Here is a 19,627-nt window from a genome sequence, read left to right on the forward strand (position 1 = left end):
CTCCACCACCAGGACATTTGTCCAGCACAAGGTCTTCCTTTATCTTCAATTTTGACCTTTGACTAATCATGTGGTGAAGATAAAAGGTTTAAAATTTTAAAAGTTTTTAAAATAGACCAATAAGAAAATGTCATGTGTCAAGTTTAGGATATTTTATTATTTAACTAAAAAATAGCATAAATCAGCCCATTACTCTCCAAATATTCGGCCAAGCAAGGAAGAGAGAGAAAGAGAGGAAGAACAAACCCTAGGTGAGGAATTCCAAGAGAAAAAGTATGGAAAATCAAGGAAACAAGTGAAAAAGGTAGGATTTTTCAACTTAAGCTTGAAATCTATCTTCCTTAAGCATTTCTCCTTATTTTCCATGCTTAAATTACATGTTTTCATGATGAATTGATGGCTGATCAAAATGGGTTAGGAGAGAGAAAGTTGTTAGATTAATTTGATTTTAAGTTATGTTAGTGTTTTTAGTTAGTTTAGCATATTTAGGAACAAAACAACAAGAAAAGAATTTATTTTCCTCCATTACCATTATTGGTCGAATTTTCTAGGCGAATATTGCCTGATGATCTTGATGTTTATTTGAGAAATTATGATGAATTATGAGCCTAGAAAAATAATGGAAATTTTCGGAGCAACAATACGAATTTTTACCCATTAGGGGTATTTTCGTAATTTGCTATCGAGACTGATAAATTAAATCTCATTCATAGTCACTAAGGTAATTTAAGTATAATTGGAGTGTAGAAAGTGAGAAGAATTGATTTGGAGTTAAATTGGAGATAATAGGCCGAATTAGGTCAGCATCGCATTTAAGTGGTAGTCAGATAAGTTGTATATCATATCATGCATATATACCGAGCCTGAATTGATTTTATAATGGTGAAGCATTGATGTGGTGAATTATGTATTGTACATTATGGATAGGTGGTGAGCAAATTACACTGGTAAAAGTACAGAGATTGTGCTTGAAGACTGGGATTAGGAGTACATCGACTCTTAGAACTATGAGTGGACAATTTATCGTCTTAAATATGTAGAGTAATTATACTTGTTTGATGCTTTTATTGAATGGTGAGTTTAAATTATAAAATATTATGTTTTCCAATTAAAATTTTTTTTAATAAAAATGAGATTTATATTGGTTTTGAAATCAAATATTGTTTTGGAAAAATTGAGTATATGGAGACTGTGTTGAAATTTATGATTTTATATGTTATTGAAATTGGGGCTTATGACACTATAGTAGCATGATGCCTAAATTTTTGAGGTTGGCATGAAATATACGAAGAGTTTTGGATTGGTCTCGGTAGACTGGATTAAATTTTATTCGCCATATTATGCTACTGAAAATTTTATGGGTCTTGTGGTATATTAAACGGTCACTGCAGTGGTGAGGGTTTCCGTGGACTGCCTATGAGAGGGGCACGGTAACCCAATTATATAACTACCTCCAGGGGGAGATGTTGGATGAAGTATCTCCTAAGGTATGATTTGAGTGCACCTCACGTTTGGACCACCACGTGAGAGTGAGACTCAGTCAACGCCAAAGAACGGCTTGTGTCAGATGCGAAAACATGTTTATGGGTATGGGACATTTAACAGCCTTGGCAGTCTCAGTGGGATATCTTGACGAAGGTACCCGGGAGAATGATTTTGGTAGGGGCCAAGTTTAAGAAATTCATAAGTCGGGAAATTTTGATGAAAAGAAATTGTTTGGTATAGATTGAAACGAATTTTGTGTTATGAACATTATTGAGATATAACATTTTTATATTGTCTCCATCTACTCGGCTTTAGATGTTTTTTATGGTAATTGTTTACTCACTGGGATTATTTAATCTCACCCCTCTCCCTATCCATTTTTCAGGCTCAAGACAGTTTGTTGATAGTTGATTAAGACGGGAATTAATCTCGGAGTGCGTCCTAGAAAGTAAGGGTTCGTAGCCCTACACCTTCTTGGTTAGTTGGGGGCCCATGTGTCACTGTAAACGAAATTTCATACTTTAATTATCTTTATTACTATATGAATAAATTTATTTTACTCTTACGCTACAAAAGTTATTTTAGGAAGACTTTAAAAATATTGTGTCTTAAGAAAATAGAATATTTTGTTTAATGTTTTTATTATATTCAAATAGCTATAATTTTACTTTAAACGAATGTTTTAGACTTCAAAATTTAATTTAAATCATAAAATATGTGTTTCCACTTACATATTACATTTTTACGGATTTCAAAATTTTCAAAAAAAAAAAAGAAAATAACAAAAAATGCCCTTGTGAGCTAGAAAATAATATTTTATTGTTTTGAGTTGGAAACGACTTATGATTTCTTGAAATGCGAGATTTAATAACTGTCGCTCATCGGGGAGATGCGGAAGCTGATGCTAAGCCTTGCAGGGTTTCGATCGGCATTCAGGGTAATGAGTGCCTATTTCGACGTCACGATGGTTGTCACGGACCCGATGCGAGTTTCGGGTTGTGACATATGATCTCTTATATCGAGACACCAAGCATGCTTATATTACTATCATTAAACTTGAACCATAACTCCATCTCAATCATACCAATTTTGATTGCATTTTATACTTATGTAAGTATACCAATCACTATCTTATTACTTCATTACATATCAAAGTTCTCGACTTTCATTCATTCATCCTATCCTCATACACTATTGTGTAGTTTATGGCATCATTAACATGCCATACTCATTCCTATACATATCCTCAGCGTTAGAGAAGATTAATGGCTTCAATTATTTCCACATACTTCATGTTTACCTTGCATTTAGGAAATTTCAATCTTCTTAATCCTATTAATCCATCTCATATGGCTTAATTGCATTATAGATTACATTCCCTTAACTGTTTCCCCAAAATTCCTTAGGTCGCCATAAATTGACTTTTGATAAGATTCTTGATCGTTACATTATCTATACAACTCATCAAATATATTGAGTTCAAATCTCAAACCACTAAAATCATTATTCATTTTAGTTGGGTACATCACTAACTCCACACATACGTATACACGCACATTCAAATGTCCATATTCCTCATTATGTATACGGGTCTCTGTTTTCAAATGCCTTTAGACTAATTTCTCTTTGTTCATTCCCATCCATAACCAAGATTCAATAGAATAATCTTCATAATTCATACAAATTCTCATCATACTTGTGCATAGTTCCACATTATTTACATACTTATACTCTCTTCTTATCATTTCCAATTATATGCTTAAGTTTCCTTGTACTATATATCATTGCATCACAATGTCATCTCCATTGAATTATAATCTATTATGCGTGTATGCTTTATAATCCCATTGATGCCTCAAAGATTTATCTTAACTTGATCATTGCATCTTATGTAATACCATAATTCCTAAGAGTCATCCTTTTTCCTCTATTATCCTTCATGCCTCTATATTACCTTGTATACTTCTTGCATTCTGATATTGATTTGTCACTTAAAACTCAAACTCATTTGAATCATGTATGCCTCAAGCATTTCGAATTCCAATTTCCATAATATATTAGGAAAGTTTCATTATCTGACTTCATTATCAAGGTTAACTTCAATCATCTTTTGTTCCACTATTTCATATGAACATAACTTCATTCTCCCTTAGCCAATTTACAGATTGTACTTGAAATTGTAAAACTTGAAACTATGTCTTCGTCAAGTACTTTTCAATGTCAATACAAGTATCACTCTCAGCTTATGGCTTCCTTTTTATGATCACATAACTTAGTGCTTGCTTTCACGAGATCCATGGCAGAACTTCTCTTGAGTACTTGGGAACATCTATCTTAAACTTATGTCTCACATCAAGTGATCACTTAACTCGTGACTTAGCCGTTTGGCTCCTTAGCAAGTTTCAAAATCACGCATCTTATACTCATCTCGTATAATTTATAATTCTTTCTCAACGGTGTTTAAACATTCTTAAAACACTTAATCACTTATTTGCTCTTTCATACTCCAAGTATATCATTTCCATAAAGGCATGCCTAACTACTAATGCGTCAATTTATCTCCAAGGGTTTCTAGCATACCACGTAGTTTACTTGTGTTGTCACTAATCCTTTCTTTTCAACAAAATCAAGACAAGATTTGTAAATTCTCGTAACAATATTCTATATAAACTCATTTGCTATATCATTTTTGAAATCTTCATTCATGCTCTCATCACTTGGTATTGACATCTCTTATCAATATCTCATACATTCACCTAACTTTTCACTCACTCCCTCCTTAATCTTTAATCTCTTGTCTTCTTTATTTCTTCAGATTTGACCTCAGTCAACATATTATTCATCTTAACACTCCACATGTTAATTTATTTTTATGTAGCCATCTCAAAAACTCTCTAACTTTTCTTTCTCTTATATGCCAATATATAAGGCAATAAAGAAACTTTTTAATTCACTCTTCATCTTTATCTTATTACTTCCCCAATGCACTTAAGACTCCCAATAACGAAACTCGACATCAAAACCAATGACCATTTTCCAACTCGTGAGTCCAATCCTTATGCCGATCACAGTTTGCTCATGCTTTCTAGCCATTAGGGGTTCTTAACGCGACAGCTTTTGATAGTCAGTACTGTGGCATTGCAACTGTTTGAATTCACTTTATCCCAGCAACTCTTCTACCCTTAAAGCTACTACCTCAATTATTCACAATCGTGTGGCTTCCCTCTAAGTCTATACCACAATTAGCAAGACTAACTTTCTATTGCAAATGCGCGATCAGAACATTGATTTAACATATTTATTTTGCCATTAACATTCATATATCTTTACCATAACATTTAGTACAAGTTTGCTTAAGCAAAAATCTCCAAATTTATTCTTAGCTACATGTATCTCAGATTGCACATCACTTATCATCAGTCAATAAATCTCACTTGAGAATACTCTTTCCATATTGTATAGTGACTTCACCATATACGTATGACACCACGCACATAATTATTCATTGTTTTCTAGTGTTCCACAATTCCTTAGTATTCACAACTACTGGTCTTCTTTGTCTTACAACTCATATAGTCCAATCACTTCAACTAAAAATCGTCATGAAATTAATCCAATTGAATCAACATCTTATGCTTATCTTATTATTAGTTCAAAAGCTTCATGATCATGGAAACTACAATTTACAAAACTATATTTCTATCATATGTACTTTATTAGAACACTAATTTCAACATATTTAATCTACCCTTGGTGGTATGTCAAAATTATCGTTGTCTCGATTGTAATCCAGAGGAATCTCTCCTCTACATATTCGTATGAGCTAGTGGAGATGGAGCAGCTACCGTAGCCCGTCCTAACTGTGGGCAATCTCTCTTAATGTGACCCGGATGACCATAATAAAAACATCGTATAGGCCCTTTACACGGCCCAACATGATATCTCCCACAATTTCTGCATCTATCAGAACCTTCGAAACTCTTCCCAGAAATAGTCATCGCAGATCTGTTAAATCTCGAAGGCCTCTGCTGTGTCTATGAAAATGGAGGTCGGGAAGATGTTACTGAAACAGTAGTAGTACTTCTTGAAATAGATGAGTCTTTGCTCCTTTTTGGTGGTTGACTAGAAGATACACTCAAATTTCTCCTTTTTGCTAACTCAGCTCGCATTCTCTTATTTTCATTCGCAAGCTTCTCAACTCTTAAAGCCATTTGCAGCACCTCTTTAGCTGTGGTTGCGTCTGACTCACCCATAAAAGAAACGCAACCATGTTGCCTAGCCTCTTTAAGCTTCTTAGAAATAGAAACATCCAACACTAGTGGTGGGACAGGAGGTGTGGGTGGTGGTACAAAAGGAGCAGCTGGAAGAACTGTAAGAAGAGCTTGACCAGCCTGAGCCTGGCCAGTAATAGCGGTAAAGAAGGTTGCCAATTCCTGAACTACCTCAAGAGGCATGGCAAGAATTTTAGTAAGTGGCGGAGGAGGTGGAGGATGTGGAGGAGTCTTGGTCTGCTCAACAGCAGGTGCTGCCCAAATAGTAAACGCAGCCGATTCCCCCTCTATAGGATCTAGCTAACGATGTTGAGAATGACCTCTTCCCTTTCCAGTCGATCTAGTGAGAGGTGGGTGTTCACGTCGAGGAGGCATGATAATCTATAAGAAGGAACAAAGCAATTTTAAACAACCTTAGGCTCTACATGCAAATACATGCATTCTATTCAATCTAACCTAACTTAACCCGGGGCCATAATGACATTATAAATTTTAAAACAACTTTAAACCCAAAAGCTCTGATCTTTAAAACCAAAGGCTCTGATACCACTTTAATTGTCATGACCTGGTACTCCACACGAGCTCGTGACAACCGTCGCGACGTCCCGATAGACATTCATTGCCCGGAATGCCAACCGGGACCTCGCAAGCCTTTAATATCAGTTTTCGCACCTCCCCTGTGGGCAACAAAGTTACCCTACACGCCTCTCCGATCGAGGTAAGAATATAAAGGGATTTCGTGCCCCTCAAAAAGGCTGGTCCACAGAACCCGCCCACTGCAGCAAGCTAAACCCACCATACAATAAATTTTACGATAGCATGACATGGAAATTATTTTATTTTACAGCCTCTCAAGGCAAATCAACAGTTTATACATTTTCAGCACTTTTACCAATTCAACCATTCATGCCAATATTATCATAAGCCATTCAATTATAACCATAAATTCACAATACATCAAATGGTCTCCAATTACTCTATTTTCAAAGCCATCATTCAATTTCAAGACAATTTATAAAATCATTTCATTTAAACACATTTTGTTTATAAAACCTAAAAATTAACCATTTAAACTCATTTTTCATAAAATCATAAAATTGGATACAGACCACTTTAGATAATTAAGATGATAGTAAGGTTACTCACTATTTTAGGAGTCGAATTTCGAGTACCCCGATTCTTGATTCTCGAGTACTATCTCTTTACTTTTGCCAGAATGCTCACAACCTAGACATAATGCACAATAAGCCATTTACTACATATGTGCTAAACTGTTGTAAAACCAATTCAGGCTTTATACTAATGTATGAAATGGGATGCAAATTGTTCGGATTATCGTCTAAACACGGTGTTCTACACAAATTCAATTGTGTACCTAAATAAAACGGTATTGGCCTAATTTGATCTATCACTCAATTAATTAGCCAATATGTCCAATTTAACTCCATTTTTCTTCCAATTCTCCAAACCATCAAACACAAGTCAAATAGCATAAAATTTAGCAAAATCATCTTCACATTTTCTCTTGGAAATTTCGACCATGGTGGGTGCATCAATACTATGATTTTTTCTACTTGATTTTCTCTCTGTAATTCATCATTTCCTAACCAATTCACTTGAAATAAAATCAAATCCACCATCCACACTCTACATGGAAGATTCGGCCAATGATGGGTGAGGGGAGGAAGTGAATTTTTCTTGTTGGTTTTTCATGCTACACATCACTAAATTACCAAAAACACTAAAATACATTGAAATCTAACCAAATCAACGATCAAAATCTCTCTCTAAGTGTTCGGCCAGCAAGAGACCCATCATGAAATCATGTGATTCAACCATGGAAAATGCAAAAGAATGTATGGGAAAGGTAGATCACAAGTCAAAATCAAGAAATTTTACCTTTGATTGCTTGATTACTTGAAATCCACCAAATTTCTCCTGAATTTTCACTCTAGGGTTTTTGTTCTTTCTTTTCTTCCTTTGTTCTTGCTTTGGTCGGCCATAAGAATGAATGTGGAAGAGTTCAAATTGTCTTTATAAAGGAAAATATTAAAGAAATAAAAACTTGACACTTGTCACCTTACCATTGGTCCATTTTTAAATTCTTTACTATTAAGCTTTCTTTCTCCACCACATAAAATCCTTCAATTATCCATGATAATATTGGATAAAATCTATTTGCTGGACAAGTATTGGGTGGTGTAAAATTACAATTTTACCCCTAGGGTGGCAAAATGACTATTTTACCCTTATCCTCGAAAAAATGTCGAAATTAAAATTCTTTGCTTCTCAAACTCAAATTATACTCCAAATGATCAATCTTAGTCAAAAATTTCATCCAACACTCACATCTTAACCTCGGGTGGTAAAATGACCATTTTGCCCCTAAGTCATGAAAATTCCAATTTGATTCCAAATCGATCCTCGAACTCTGAATCACCATTTTAAGTCATTCTGGGGTTTTAAAGTTCTCAATTTCATCTTAAAATCTCTATTTGGACTAGTTCAAGGCTTAATTCAACTTAATTGTACCATTTGGTACAATACCGTCCTTTAACAATTTTCGAGGTACCCAAGTAAGCAAACATGCATTCTTATGTAGGAATGGCAAAATAAACATAATGTAGAGCTGGGCTTGACAAAGATATTCTCCTCCTCGATCAGATCTAAGAGTGAGAATACTCTTCCCAATTTGTTTCTCCATCTCCCCTCTGTATTCTTTGAACTTGTCAAAGGATTCAGATTTATATTTCATCAAATATACATAACCATAGCGAGAATGGTCATCTGTGAAGGTGATAAAGTAGGAGTATCCTCCTCTAGCATTAGTATTCATAGGACCACATACATCTGAATGTACAAGTCCTAGTAACACCCCAACTAGTTCACTCTTTTTAGTGAAAGGCGACTTGGTCATCTTACCAAGGAGACAACACTCACATGTTCCATAAGATTCATAATTAAATGAATCGATGTAACCTTGTTTGTGGAACTTGGTTAAGCGAGTCTCATTGATGTGTCCAAGCCTACAGTGCCAGATGTAGGATAGTTTTAGATCATCTTTCTTTGCTTTCTTGACCTCTATATTAAGTATGGGTCTCTTAGGATCAAGAATATAGAGACTGTTCGAATGTGTCCCTACACCATAATGCATCTCTCCCTTTGAGAAAGAACAACAATTGCCTTTAATGCAAAATTCCATATCATCATATAATGCCAAGTATGACACAGATATGATATTTCGAGATATGGAAGAAATATAGTAATAGTCTCTTAATTCCAAGATCAACGCAGAAGGTAAAGGTATGGTAACTGTCCCTACAACATATGCAGCAACCTTTACTCCATTACCTACTCTTAGGACCACCTCTCATTTCGTTAATCTTCTACTCGTTTCCAGCACCTTCATGTCATTACATAAGTGTGACCCACATCTAGTATGTAATACCCATGATGACGGATCAATAGTAGACCGATTTACTTCAATCATATGCATGGTCAAAGATGAAACTTCTACAAGTTTCTCATTCTTTGACCTTGTCAAGAAGGCAAGGATATCTTCCTTAATGACATCTATTCTAAATAGATATTTGAGAACATTTCTCAACTTGATATACCAGTCCAAACATTTTGGCTCAAATTTCATGATGACATCAAGTATGCCACGCAAAGTAATATGTATTCGCATTCTAACAACCTAGACATTTAAAAAACGTATATGAGTAATCATGTACTATAATCAATTAAGATAAGATAGTAAATATTAAATTGATTGCTCCCACTATTTTCTTCGAGATGATAACCCTCCATATCACCTCGAGAGATCTCTACTAAGATTCTCTTAGTGGGCTAGGATCCCATCCATCTAGTCAGGGCCTTAAGTGTGCTCAACAAGCCATGATAGCTAGATTAGGTAGGTAACTAAGCTTACCAATTGTATCTCTATACAACTCCTAGATCAGCTAGGTGACAACACATTGCCTAAACATATCATATATGTTTCGCCTAGCCATTGCCTCTAGTTTCCATAATAATCAAGTTTCCAAGCATCTGAATTTTATGAAACTAGTTGAGTAGGACCCACCAATCGCTCAAACATACTTTTGTAGAAGTGTGACCTTGAGTGTGCTCAACAAGTCTCCGATTAAAAAAGTAGCCAGGTTATCTTGCTATATGGTGGAAGGCAACTTAATCATGTGTGGCATGTGACTCAATATTTACCGAGGGATTATCTTATTTTTTTTTAATTTAGTTAAGGTCTCATCTTTGCATGCATAAAATTTATTAATTGCATAAATAAATCTATCTCATGCATACTACTTTGGATGATTATGGACTTTATCTATACTAATTTCCTTGAGCCATAGAAGGAAATTAGCTTGGTCAAACCTAAGGGATAACATACAACATGTTGTAATCTTCCTCCTCGAATCTTCATGGCGCCTTTAGGTCTTCATCTTCGAATTGTAAAATAACTCCTAATCCTAATTCTACACTTATATGTAACTAATTACATTTTAGTAAAGAAACCTCGTGGTACATCTGAGGGGAGTTAGGTGAGGAAAGAATTTTACAATCCTTGAAAATCAAGAGAAAGGCAGGGTGCGCAGACCTCATTTAATAAATAAATACCATGATACAATTTAACCATGCATCCACAATCATATCGGGCCTAGTCCATAATCATCCACATACATCCATCCATATGAACATAAAATTAAAACTATGTCTTATTCTAATTGTTAATCATATGAGGCATCCAAAATTAGTGTACAACTAATTTCGAGTTCAATTTTAATTCCGTGTATGGAAACAGTCTTCCATGTATGAAAAGTCTTTACTAATCAATATTAGTAATATTATCCATTCCTAATCTCATTAGGATTAGAATTAAAATATTATTACAAATTAAAACATTTTTAATTTGTAATCTTTAAACGTTTTAAGTAACTTTTACTAATCCTTTTAAATTAAAGATTATGTGTCTTCAATTATCTAATCTCATTAGATAATTTAAATATAATATTTAAGACAACATTACCTTTAATTATATTTAAGTGTCCTATTCGAATTTCACTTCTTAAAAGAAGGAAATTAATTCATGATATTTATCTTGTCCATATTTATCACACTCCCATATTTGTAGGAATCAAATTCCTAAATTTATGGATGTGACTAATTAAATCCTGATATCCTTATTTTAAGGAATCAAATTCCCTAATTTAAATATATCAAAATTTATCTTTCTGGAACTTTTTCATAAGATATTGTTTATTAAATTAGAGTTTTTAATTGCACCAATTTAGGCTGCAAATATGGACACTAAAATCCCAAAAACCATGACTTTACAAAATTCTGGCAGCAATGTACCAGTCACAGTTTTATGCCTGGATGCGGCATCAAATCAGGGAATTTAATTCCCAAATTTTAAGCACGGTCAGCTAACATATGGAACCTTTCCATATTAAAATTTCATAATTTTTGGACTTCATTTAGCTGGTCAAAACCCCAAAAAAAAAACGCAGCCTATGTATCGTGTACATAGCTGCAGTTTTTGGGTTGCATATGTGGCATTATGATGGCTTAAATCAAGGGATCAAATCCCTTAATTTTAGTAATCTTTCCAGGCATCTTTTGAACATATTCAAACTTCAAAATTTATCCAAAAAGGTACAACAATTGCACAATTTTAGAACTCTTTGAAGATGACTTTCTCAGCAAAATCATGACCTAAAACTACTGCTGGCAGCAATGGTTTCAGCCATGATTTCACGGCCTTTCCTTCACCATTTTCAGCTGGTAGTTAATCATATTGAAACAATTTCAATGTAGATTAATTCCAAATTTTTTCAGAATTTTTGGAGGCTTTTAGGCCCCTGTTAAAAACTGAAAATCAAATCACATGCAAATCTGGACAGAATCGACTTCTATCACCAAACCGCACCTTGTTTCCCATGAATTCGAATCCTTTTCTTCCTAAACTCTTTTGTACATCTCATGCGCATATTGTTCTGCAAAATTGAGACACTTAAACAAGATTAGTTGCTGAAACAAAATAAGTATTAAAAATCAAAACTTGAATATGTGATAAACAACTTTAAAACATAATCGAAATTTAACACTTACTTGCTCTCTTCCATATCCCTCACATCCAATCAGAATTGAAATTAAAAATAACAAGACATACCTTTGCATTAAAATGAGCCAAGGGACGCTCTAATACCACTGCTAGGAATGTCATGATTAGAGCATCAACGCAGCGGAATAAAAAAAAGGGTTGAAATAAAAAAAAACCATGCCTCCTACCTTTGGATCACCTTGGTTGTTTAATGTAAAGTTATGTCACGACCCGGAACCTCCCTCAAGCCCATGACAATCGCCGCGACGTCCCGATTGACACTCATTATCCGGAATGCCAACCGGAACCCCCCAAGGCTTACATATCAGTTTCTTTCCTTTCCTGTGAGCAATCATTGTTAAATATCGAGTTTTTAGAAAATATATACTATTTTAGATCAAAAACAATCAAAATAAAATTTTCGCCACACAGGGGTATTTTGGTCATTTTTTTTTTCAAAAATTTCAAAACTGGCTAAAACATAATATACAAGTACAAAACACATAATTCATATTCAAAATGAGTTTAAAAGTCTAAAATCTTCATTTAAAATGAAATTACGATTATTTGAATATAATAAGAAACTAAAAGAAATATTAAGGGAAATATTCTATTTTCTTATAAAACAATATTTATAAAGTTATACGTGAATAATTTTTATAGCGTAAAAGCTAAATAAATTTATACATACTGAAATACAGTAAGCCAAAATATTTAATTTAATTTACAATAAAAAGAGGGCCCTCGAATAAACAAAAGTAAAGAGGACTGTGAACCTACGATTTGGAAAATGCAGATCCAATGGTAGTCCTCGATGAGATCAGCTATCTACAGTCTATACTGAACCTGAAATGGGTGGAAATGAGGGTGGTGAGATTATAAAATCCCAATGAGTAAACAGACATTATCATAACTATCTAAAGGCGAGTAAAATGGAGGCAAGTTTAAACAACAAATTTCAACCCATTTCATAATGTTTTCAATTTATTTCTTAAACCATAAAATATTTGTAATTTACCAAAACAATTATTAAGGCTGATGTCTTTTATTAAAACAAGGCTCAAGCTAAAACTAATCCTCGGGGATACCTTGGCCGAGGCATCTAACCGAGTCCGCCAAGGGTGTTAAAATATTCACACGTGAAACACATTTTTATTTTTAAAAACCAGCCGTTCCTTGGCGTTGGCCGAGTTACACATTCACGTGGGGGTTCGATGTGAAGTGAGCTCTAATACTACCCCAGGAGTTACCCTCCTCGCCTCTACAACCGGAGTAACTATATAACTGGGTTTACCGTGCCCCTTCTAATAGGCAGCCCACGGAAACCCGTCACTGCAGTGACTAACCCACCAATTTTAATAAAATTTCGACAGTATAACGTGGCTTTTATTTATTTATCCAGCCTGCATAGTAAAATCAACTTACATAACTTTCCCAAATGCACTCACAAAATATATATTTTTCAAGTCAGTTTGCAGCCTCCAATTACTCAATTTCATAATCAATACAATATATTTTTATTTATCACATTTATTCCTAAAACATCAAAAATCTCGTTTTCATTTCATAAAATACATAAAGGGCATTTAAAAATAAACTCTAGATAATTTACAATAATAATAAGTTTACTCACCGTTTGTACAAACTAAAAGCTTTCTAAGCGCCCCGATCACTACTCGTCGGGTACAACTTCTTTGCCTTTTCCGGAAGGCTCTCCTCCTAGACACATTACAATAATTTACACAATTCATCACATTGATGCTAAATCACTATATAATTAACTTAAATCCTATACTAATGCATGGTATGAAATGTAATAGCCTAAAACGGCTTAAACGCGGTATTAACCTATTTTTGGCACTTTGCTTGATAAATTGCTAACGAGCTCCATTTTAGCTCTAAATCATCCCATTCTCTCTCCAACATTTCTAACCATTAAATATCAGCCAATAACCTTTTAAAAACAACAAAATCAGCTCACTCCCTTCCTTGGAAATTTCGGCCAAAAATTGGACATTAACTCGGTTAATTTTCTACTTTGTTTTTCTATCACGTTTAATCGTTTTTCATCATTTCTCTTCATTTCCCTTAGAATAAAACCAATTCATCATCATTTTACAGCATTGAGCATCCAGCCAAGAGTGGGTATTGTGAAAATTTAATGATTTCTTGCCCAATTTAATTTCTAAACACCTTTAACTAACTAAAACTATCAATTTAACTAAAAATCAAAACCTAAAAATTTCAATTTCTCTTGAAATACCCCATACTTTGATATGGTGATAAATAAAGTTGATTGAATGCAAATTGAGATCAATTAAAATGTTTAAAAGTGATAAAAGACGAAAGGAGTAGTTTAGGATAAAATATTTCGCAAGTAAGAAAATAATAATAATTTTCTCGGAGGAGAATTTATGAGATAAAAGGCGATTTGGAAGTCAAGTGCGGCATAATAAGGTATTTTTGGTACCAAGGAGACAAGATAAAATTTTTAGAATAAAATAATATTTTATTAATAAAATAATATTAAAATATTAATATTTAGCCGGATGTCGAAGTCAATCAAGAAGGAGGATCATATGGTTGATCCAAGTGGGGGAGAAGATGACAAGCCCGACTCTACAGAAATATTTGTGATGACATACATGTGGTGGATAGCATGTTTACATGCTAAGAGAGTCTTGAAAAATTTACAAAAGTCGGTATTGTACCTAGAGATACAATAAAGTTGATTTAAGCCTCGAACTAGATCAAATAGAGAATTTACAATGAAATTAAGAATTTTAAAGTCCCAGAATGGGTTAATATGGTGATTCGGAGTTCGAAGATCAATTTGGAGTCAAATTGGAATTTTCGCTATCCAGGGGCAAAATGGTCATTTGCCACCTGGGGACAAAATGAAAATTTTTAGAAAAGATTTTTGGCCCCATTTGACTTATTGGAGTAATATTTGAGGTCTAGAAGTGAAAAATTTTAATTTCGGTATAATTTGGAGTAAAAGGGTAAAATGGTAATTTTACCATTCGGAATCGAAAATTTAATTTTTTGAAAGGATTTTGATCAAATTTAATTATTTGGAGTGTGAAATGAGTATGAGGAGTGAAAATTATGCATTATGGAAAATTTTCAATTTTTGGGGTAAAACTGTAATTTTTGAAAAGTTCAGGGGCAAAAGTGTAATTTTGAAAAATTTGCTCCACCAAAACTTTGGAAAAATCTGGAAATATCACTTAAGACTTGAATAAGTCAAAGGGAATGCATGGTGAAAGAAAATAGGACAAGTGGATGGCTAGAAAAAAGAAATGAATTAATAAAATATTTAAAATATGAATAAAATAATATTATTTCATTAAACAATAAAAATGCATAAAAAAAATCAGCCCACCCATTCTTCTTCTTCAACATTCGGCCAAGTAAGAAACAAGAGAGAGAAAGGAGAAAACAAAACCCTAGAGAGAGAAAATCAAAGAAAAAGTGTGAATTTTCAAGGAAATTAAGTGAAAAAGGTGAGATTTTTTCCATTAAGCTTGAGTTTTCTTATTCCCAAGCATTTCTCTTTATTTTCCATGATTAAATTACATGTTTTCATGATGAATTCAATTCTGAAAAAATGGGTTAGGAGAGAGAAAGTTGTTGGATTTATTTGATTTTAATTTATGTTAGTGTTTTTAGTTAGTTTCGCATATTTAGAAACAAAACAACAAGAAAAGAATTTATTTTCTCCCCCAACCATTAATGGCTGAATTTACCATGTAGTGAGTGAGGATGAGTTTGATTTTATTCTAGGAGAATTGGTTAAGGAATAATGAATTATGAGCCTAGAAAAATAATGGGAATTTTCGGAGCAAAAATACGAATTTTTACCCACTAGGGGTATTTTTGTAATTTGCTGTTGGGACTGATAATTTGCATCACACTGAGGGACATTAAGTTAATTTGGGTGTAATTGAGGTATAGAAACTGAAAAGAATTAAATTGGAGTTTAAACGAACCCGTTAGGAATTTAATCGGGTGATAAGACGAATTAGGCTAATACCGGATTTAGATAGTTACCAGTGCATTTTTGCATTCCATATCATGCATTGGTAGTCCAAATTAGTTTAATTTTGATTTAGTATCAACTTAGTGAAATTCTCGATTTTGTACTGTGTCAAGGTGGTGAGTCCTCCAATAAAGGCAAGGAAATTGCATCCGAGGACCAGTAGACAGAGTGCTTCGAAAGTCTGCATTCTAGACATAGTGAGTAAACTTATTATCGTCTTAATTATCTAGAGTAGTTTTATACAACTATGTGATTTTATGAAAAATGGGTTTAAATGGTAAATTGTTATGTTTTAAGGGAAATTGTGATTTTATAAAATGATTTTATAAATTTTCTGAAAAATCGAATATTGGTTTTGAAAATAGAGTAATTGGAGACTGCTAGTTTGTGTTGCAAATTTATGGTTCTGAATTGAATGGCTTATGACAATAAATGAGCATGAATGGCTAAACTGATTTTGGTGTTATAATTATATATACTGTGTATTCAGCCTTGAGAGGCTAGGTTGCGATAAATTGCCATGACATGCTAGAATGAATTTTATTGATTGGTGGATTATATATTAATTATTTACTGCAGAGGGGGTTCCGTGGACCAGCCTATTAGAGGGGCACGGTAAACTCCATTATATTATTACCTCGAACGGAGAGGCGCGTAGGGTATCTCCTGGGGTAAAGCTTAGGGTTCACTTCACGCCACACCACCACGTGAAGGGGAACTCAGCCAACGCCAAGGAACGGCTGTATTTTTCTCAAACTAAAAATATATTTTAAGTGTATACGAAATTTTAATAGCCTTGGCGGACTCGGTTGGATGCCCTGCGCAAGGTATCACCGAGTATGAGTTTTGGCACGAGCCAAAGTTTTAAGAAATTCATAAGCCAAGTTGATTACTCGATTTTTATGGATTGATTTTATTTGGTTGAAATGAGTTGAATGGTAATGAAATTACAGTATGATGATTTTTTTTAATTGTCTCCATTTACTCGACTTTAGATAGTTTAGATGGTATCTGTTTACTCACTGGGATTTTATAATCTCACCACCCTCATTTCCTCACATTTCAGGCTCAAGGAATTCCATAGTTAGCTGATTTTGACAAGGACTTTCATTTGGACTCGAATCGGTAAAAGCTGTAGGTTTCCAGCTTCCGATGCATTTTGGATAGATATGGGCCCACGTGTCACTGTAAAAGAAATTTTATGCTTTGGTTATTTGTTTTATAGTATATATGTATATAATTATCTTTTACGCTATAAGAATTATGTATCGATAGTTTTATGAAAATTATTTTACAAGAAAATAGTTTATTTTATTGAATATTTTTATTATATTTAAATGGTCAAATTTTCACTTCAAATCAACATTTTAGATACTTAATTTTTTTTAAATCATTAAATATATATTTTCGGCTTACCTACTACATTTTTAGCAAGTTTCGAGGTTTTCGACAAAAATGCCCCTATGAGCAAAAAAAAAATGTTATGTTATGATTTGGAAATGATTTGAAATCCTTCGTATTTTGATTATTTGATAACTATTGCTCACCGGGGAAGTGCGAAAGCTGATATGAGAGCCTTGCGAGGTTTCGATCGACATTCGGGGTGAAGAATGTTTGTCGAGGCTTCGCGGCGGTTGTCACGGGCTCGATGGGGAGTTCCGGGTCGTGACAATTTAGATTGGTATCAGAGCATGGTTTAAAGATCAGATATTTTGATTTTAAAGCTTTGGATTTTAAAGTTTTTGATTTTCAGGTTGTTTTAAGAAATCTACACTGACACTGTGTGGCCCCAAGTCCAGTTAAGTTAAGTTAAGTTAGGTTAGATTGAATAAAATGTATGCATCTACATATAGAAATCTACCTATTTTTGAGATGCATAAATAATTAAACAATTACTATTTGATTGCATATAGGTTTTGAGGTGCACTGGTGACACATACACCATGTCTAAGAGAGACGGTAGTCCCAACACCTCTCATAGTATTAGCGAGGGATCGCTAGATTCTACTGCTAAGAGCCGATGGCAACCCAAATCGAGTAGTCCAAAAAGTGCAGATAGTGATAATATTAATGTTAGCATGAGAGGCTCCCTTTTGAGAGAATCTAAGGAACATGTTAAAGAAAGGGGGAAATTAAGGATAGCCGAAGGAGGTATTTGTTCTAGGAAGAGCGTGACAGTAGTCCGACACTTTCCACTAGGTTGTGGGAGAAATGTAAGGGGACAACCAGAAAAGGATAAGGAGAAAGTAACAGTGGCAAGTAAACCTCTTAGAAAAGTGTCAGGTGTACGACATTTTCCTCCCGGTTGTGGAAGAAATGCTACACCGGTGAGTGATGAAGAATATAAGAGAATACAACAAGCCTGGATTGAAGAACAAAGGAGAAAATCTCAGGAGGAAGAGGATCCATTGATGTGCCCGGATCAGGACAAAGAGGAACCTAAAGATGTTTAATACTTTAGTTGAAGTTGTATTGTCATAAATCTAGGCAAGTGTCGTTTAAGGGAAGATGTAGTAGTTACCTGTGTAAAGGAGTTAGGAATGGCTTTTATTTTGTATGACTCAAACGGAATGTAAAATAGCAGTTTAAATAATTGGATATGTATGGGAATCTTTTAGTATAACAGAGATAAATTGGTAATATAATTATTGAGGAAGGTTATAGAAGGAAGCAATAAGGTCATAAATGACATTCGGAATAGATAATGTGATTAAGTTAATGATTGTAATTTAAGCATGAAGGGGATTATTTAGTGATGTTATGACACTATGAGGTAATAGTCGGGCACAAATATAACCCAATGAAGTTAAATTATGAAATATGGGGAATATAAAATTTTGATTCAGTAAGGATTGCAAGAATAAAGTAAGGAGGAAGCTGAGCTGTTTTTGTAGTTAATTATACCGAAAGTCAATAAAATTACTGGAGTATAAGACAAAGAAGATAATTGGATAGGGATGACAACAAATTTGAGGAAAGTTGTAGATAGTAACCAACTTATGTGTGGAGTGGTATATGTATCATGAATTTATTACACTGTATGGAAAGGATGTTTTGAGGTGGAATTTTATGAATGTTGATAAAAGTTAAAAGATGACATGAGATGAAAGTATTAATCTGGCTTAGTGTGTAGGACAAGAAAATAGAAGGTACCTATACTTATGGAACTCATGATATATATCTAGAAGGGAAACCACTGGTTGAGAATGATTGATGTGGTGACTTTGAATGCAGACAAATAGCTTTGATGGAAAAATTTCTAATAGCTACAGTACTTTAGCATTGACTGTTCAATGCTATAATGCTCCGAATACCTCACACTTATGATGCATGAGTAAGATGGGAGTGACACGATAATGAGCTTACAAATTGAATTTTGGTTGTTGGTCTTTGTGTTTTGTTATCTGGGAGTCTTAAATATTCTGGAGAATGTTTGCCCAAATGAATTGAAAAACTTCTTTATTGCCTTGTATATAGGCATATAATTAAAAGAAAAAAAATTTGAAAGATTCTTGAAATGACTATATTGAGATGAGATACCAAATAATGAAAGTGTGAAGGAAGAATTATGAGACTGGTATAGAAAATCAGTTTATATAGAATATCATTACGAGAATTTGTAATATCTATTTTGATACAGTAAAATGACAAGGGTTAGTAACAACATGAGGCTAATTGTGTGGCACCCTGGAAACCTCTGAAGATGAGTTA

The 19,627-nt window shown here is 33.9% G+C and overlaps 1 long non-coding RNA gene across 1 annotated transcript; it reads left to right on the forward strand.

Annotated features, from left to right (window-relative positions):
* Window positions 1-15,255: 15,255 nt before the first annotated feature.
* On the forward strand, window positions 15,256-17,218 carry LOC148762459 (uncharacterized). The gene is made up of 3 exons (XR_016026452.1): window positions 15,256-15,380; window positions 16,030-16,113; window positions 16,983-17,218. It is a non-coding gene; the product is annotated as an uncharacterized LOC148762459 (long non-coding RNA).
* Window positions 17,219-19,627: the final 2,409 nt, after the last annotated feature.

Source organism: Theobroma cacao, chromosome 5 (assembly GCF_053813885.1).
Source record: "Theobroma cacao isolate CCN51 chromosome 5, ASM5381388v1, whole genome shotgun sequence".
Classification (NCBI taxonomy): Eukaryota; Viridiplantae; Streptophyta; class Magnoliopsida; order Malvales; family Malvaceae; genus Theobroma; species Theobroma cacao.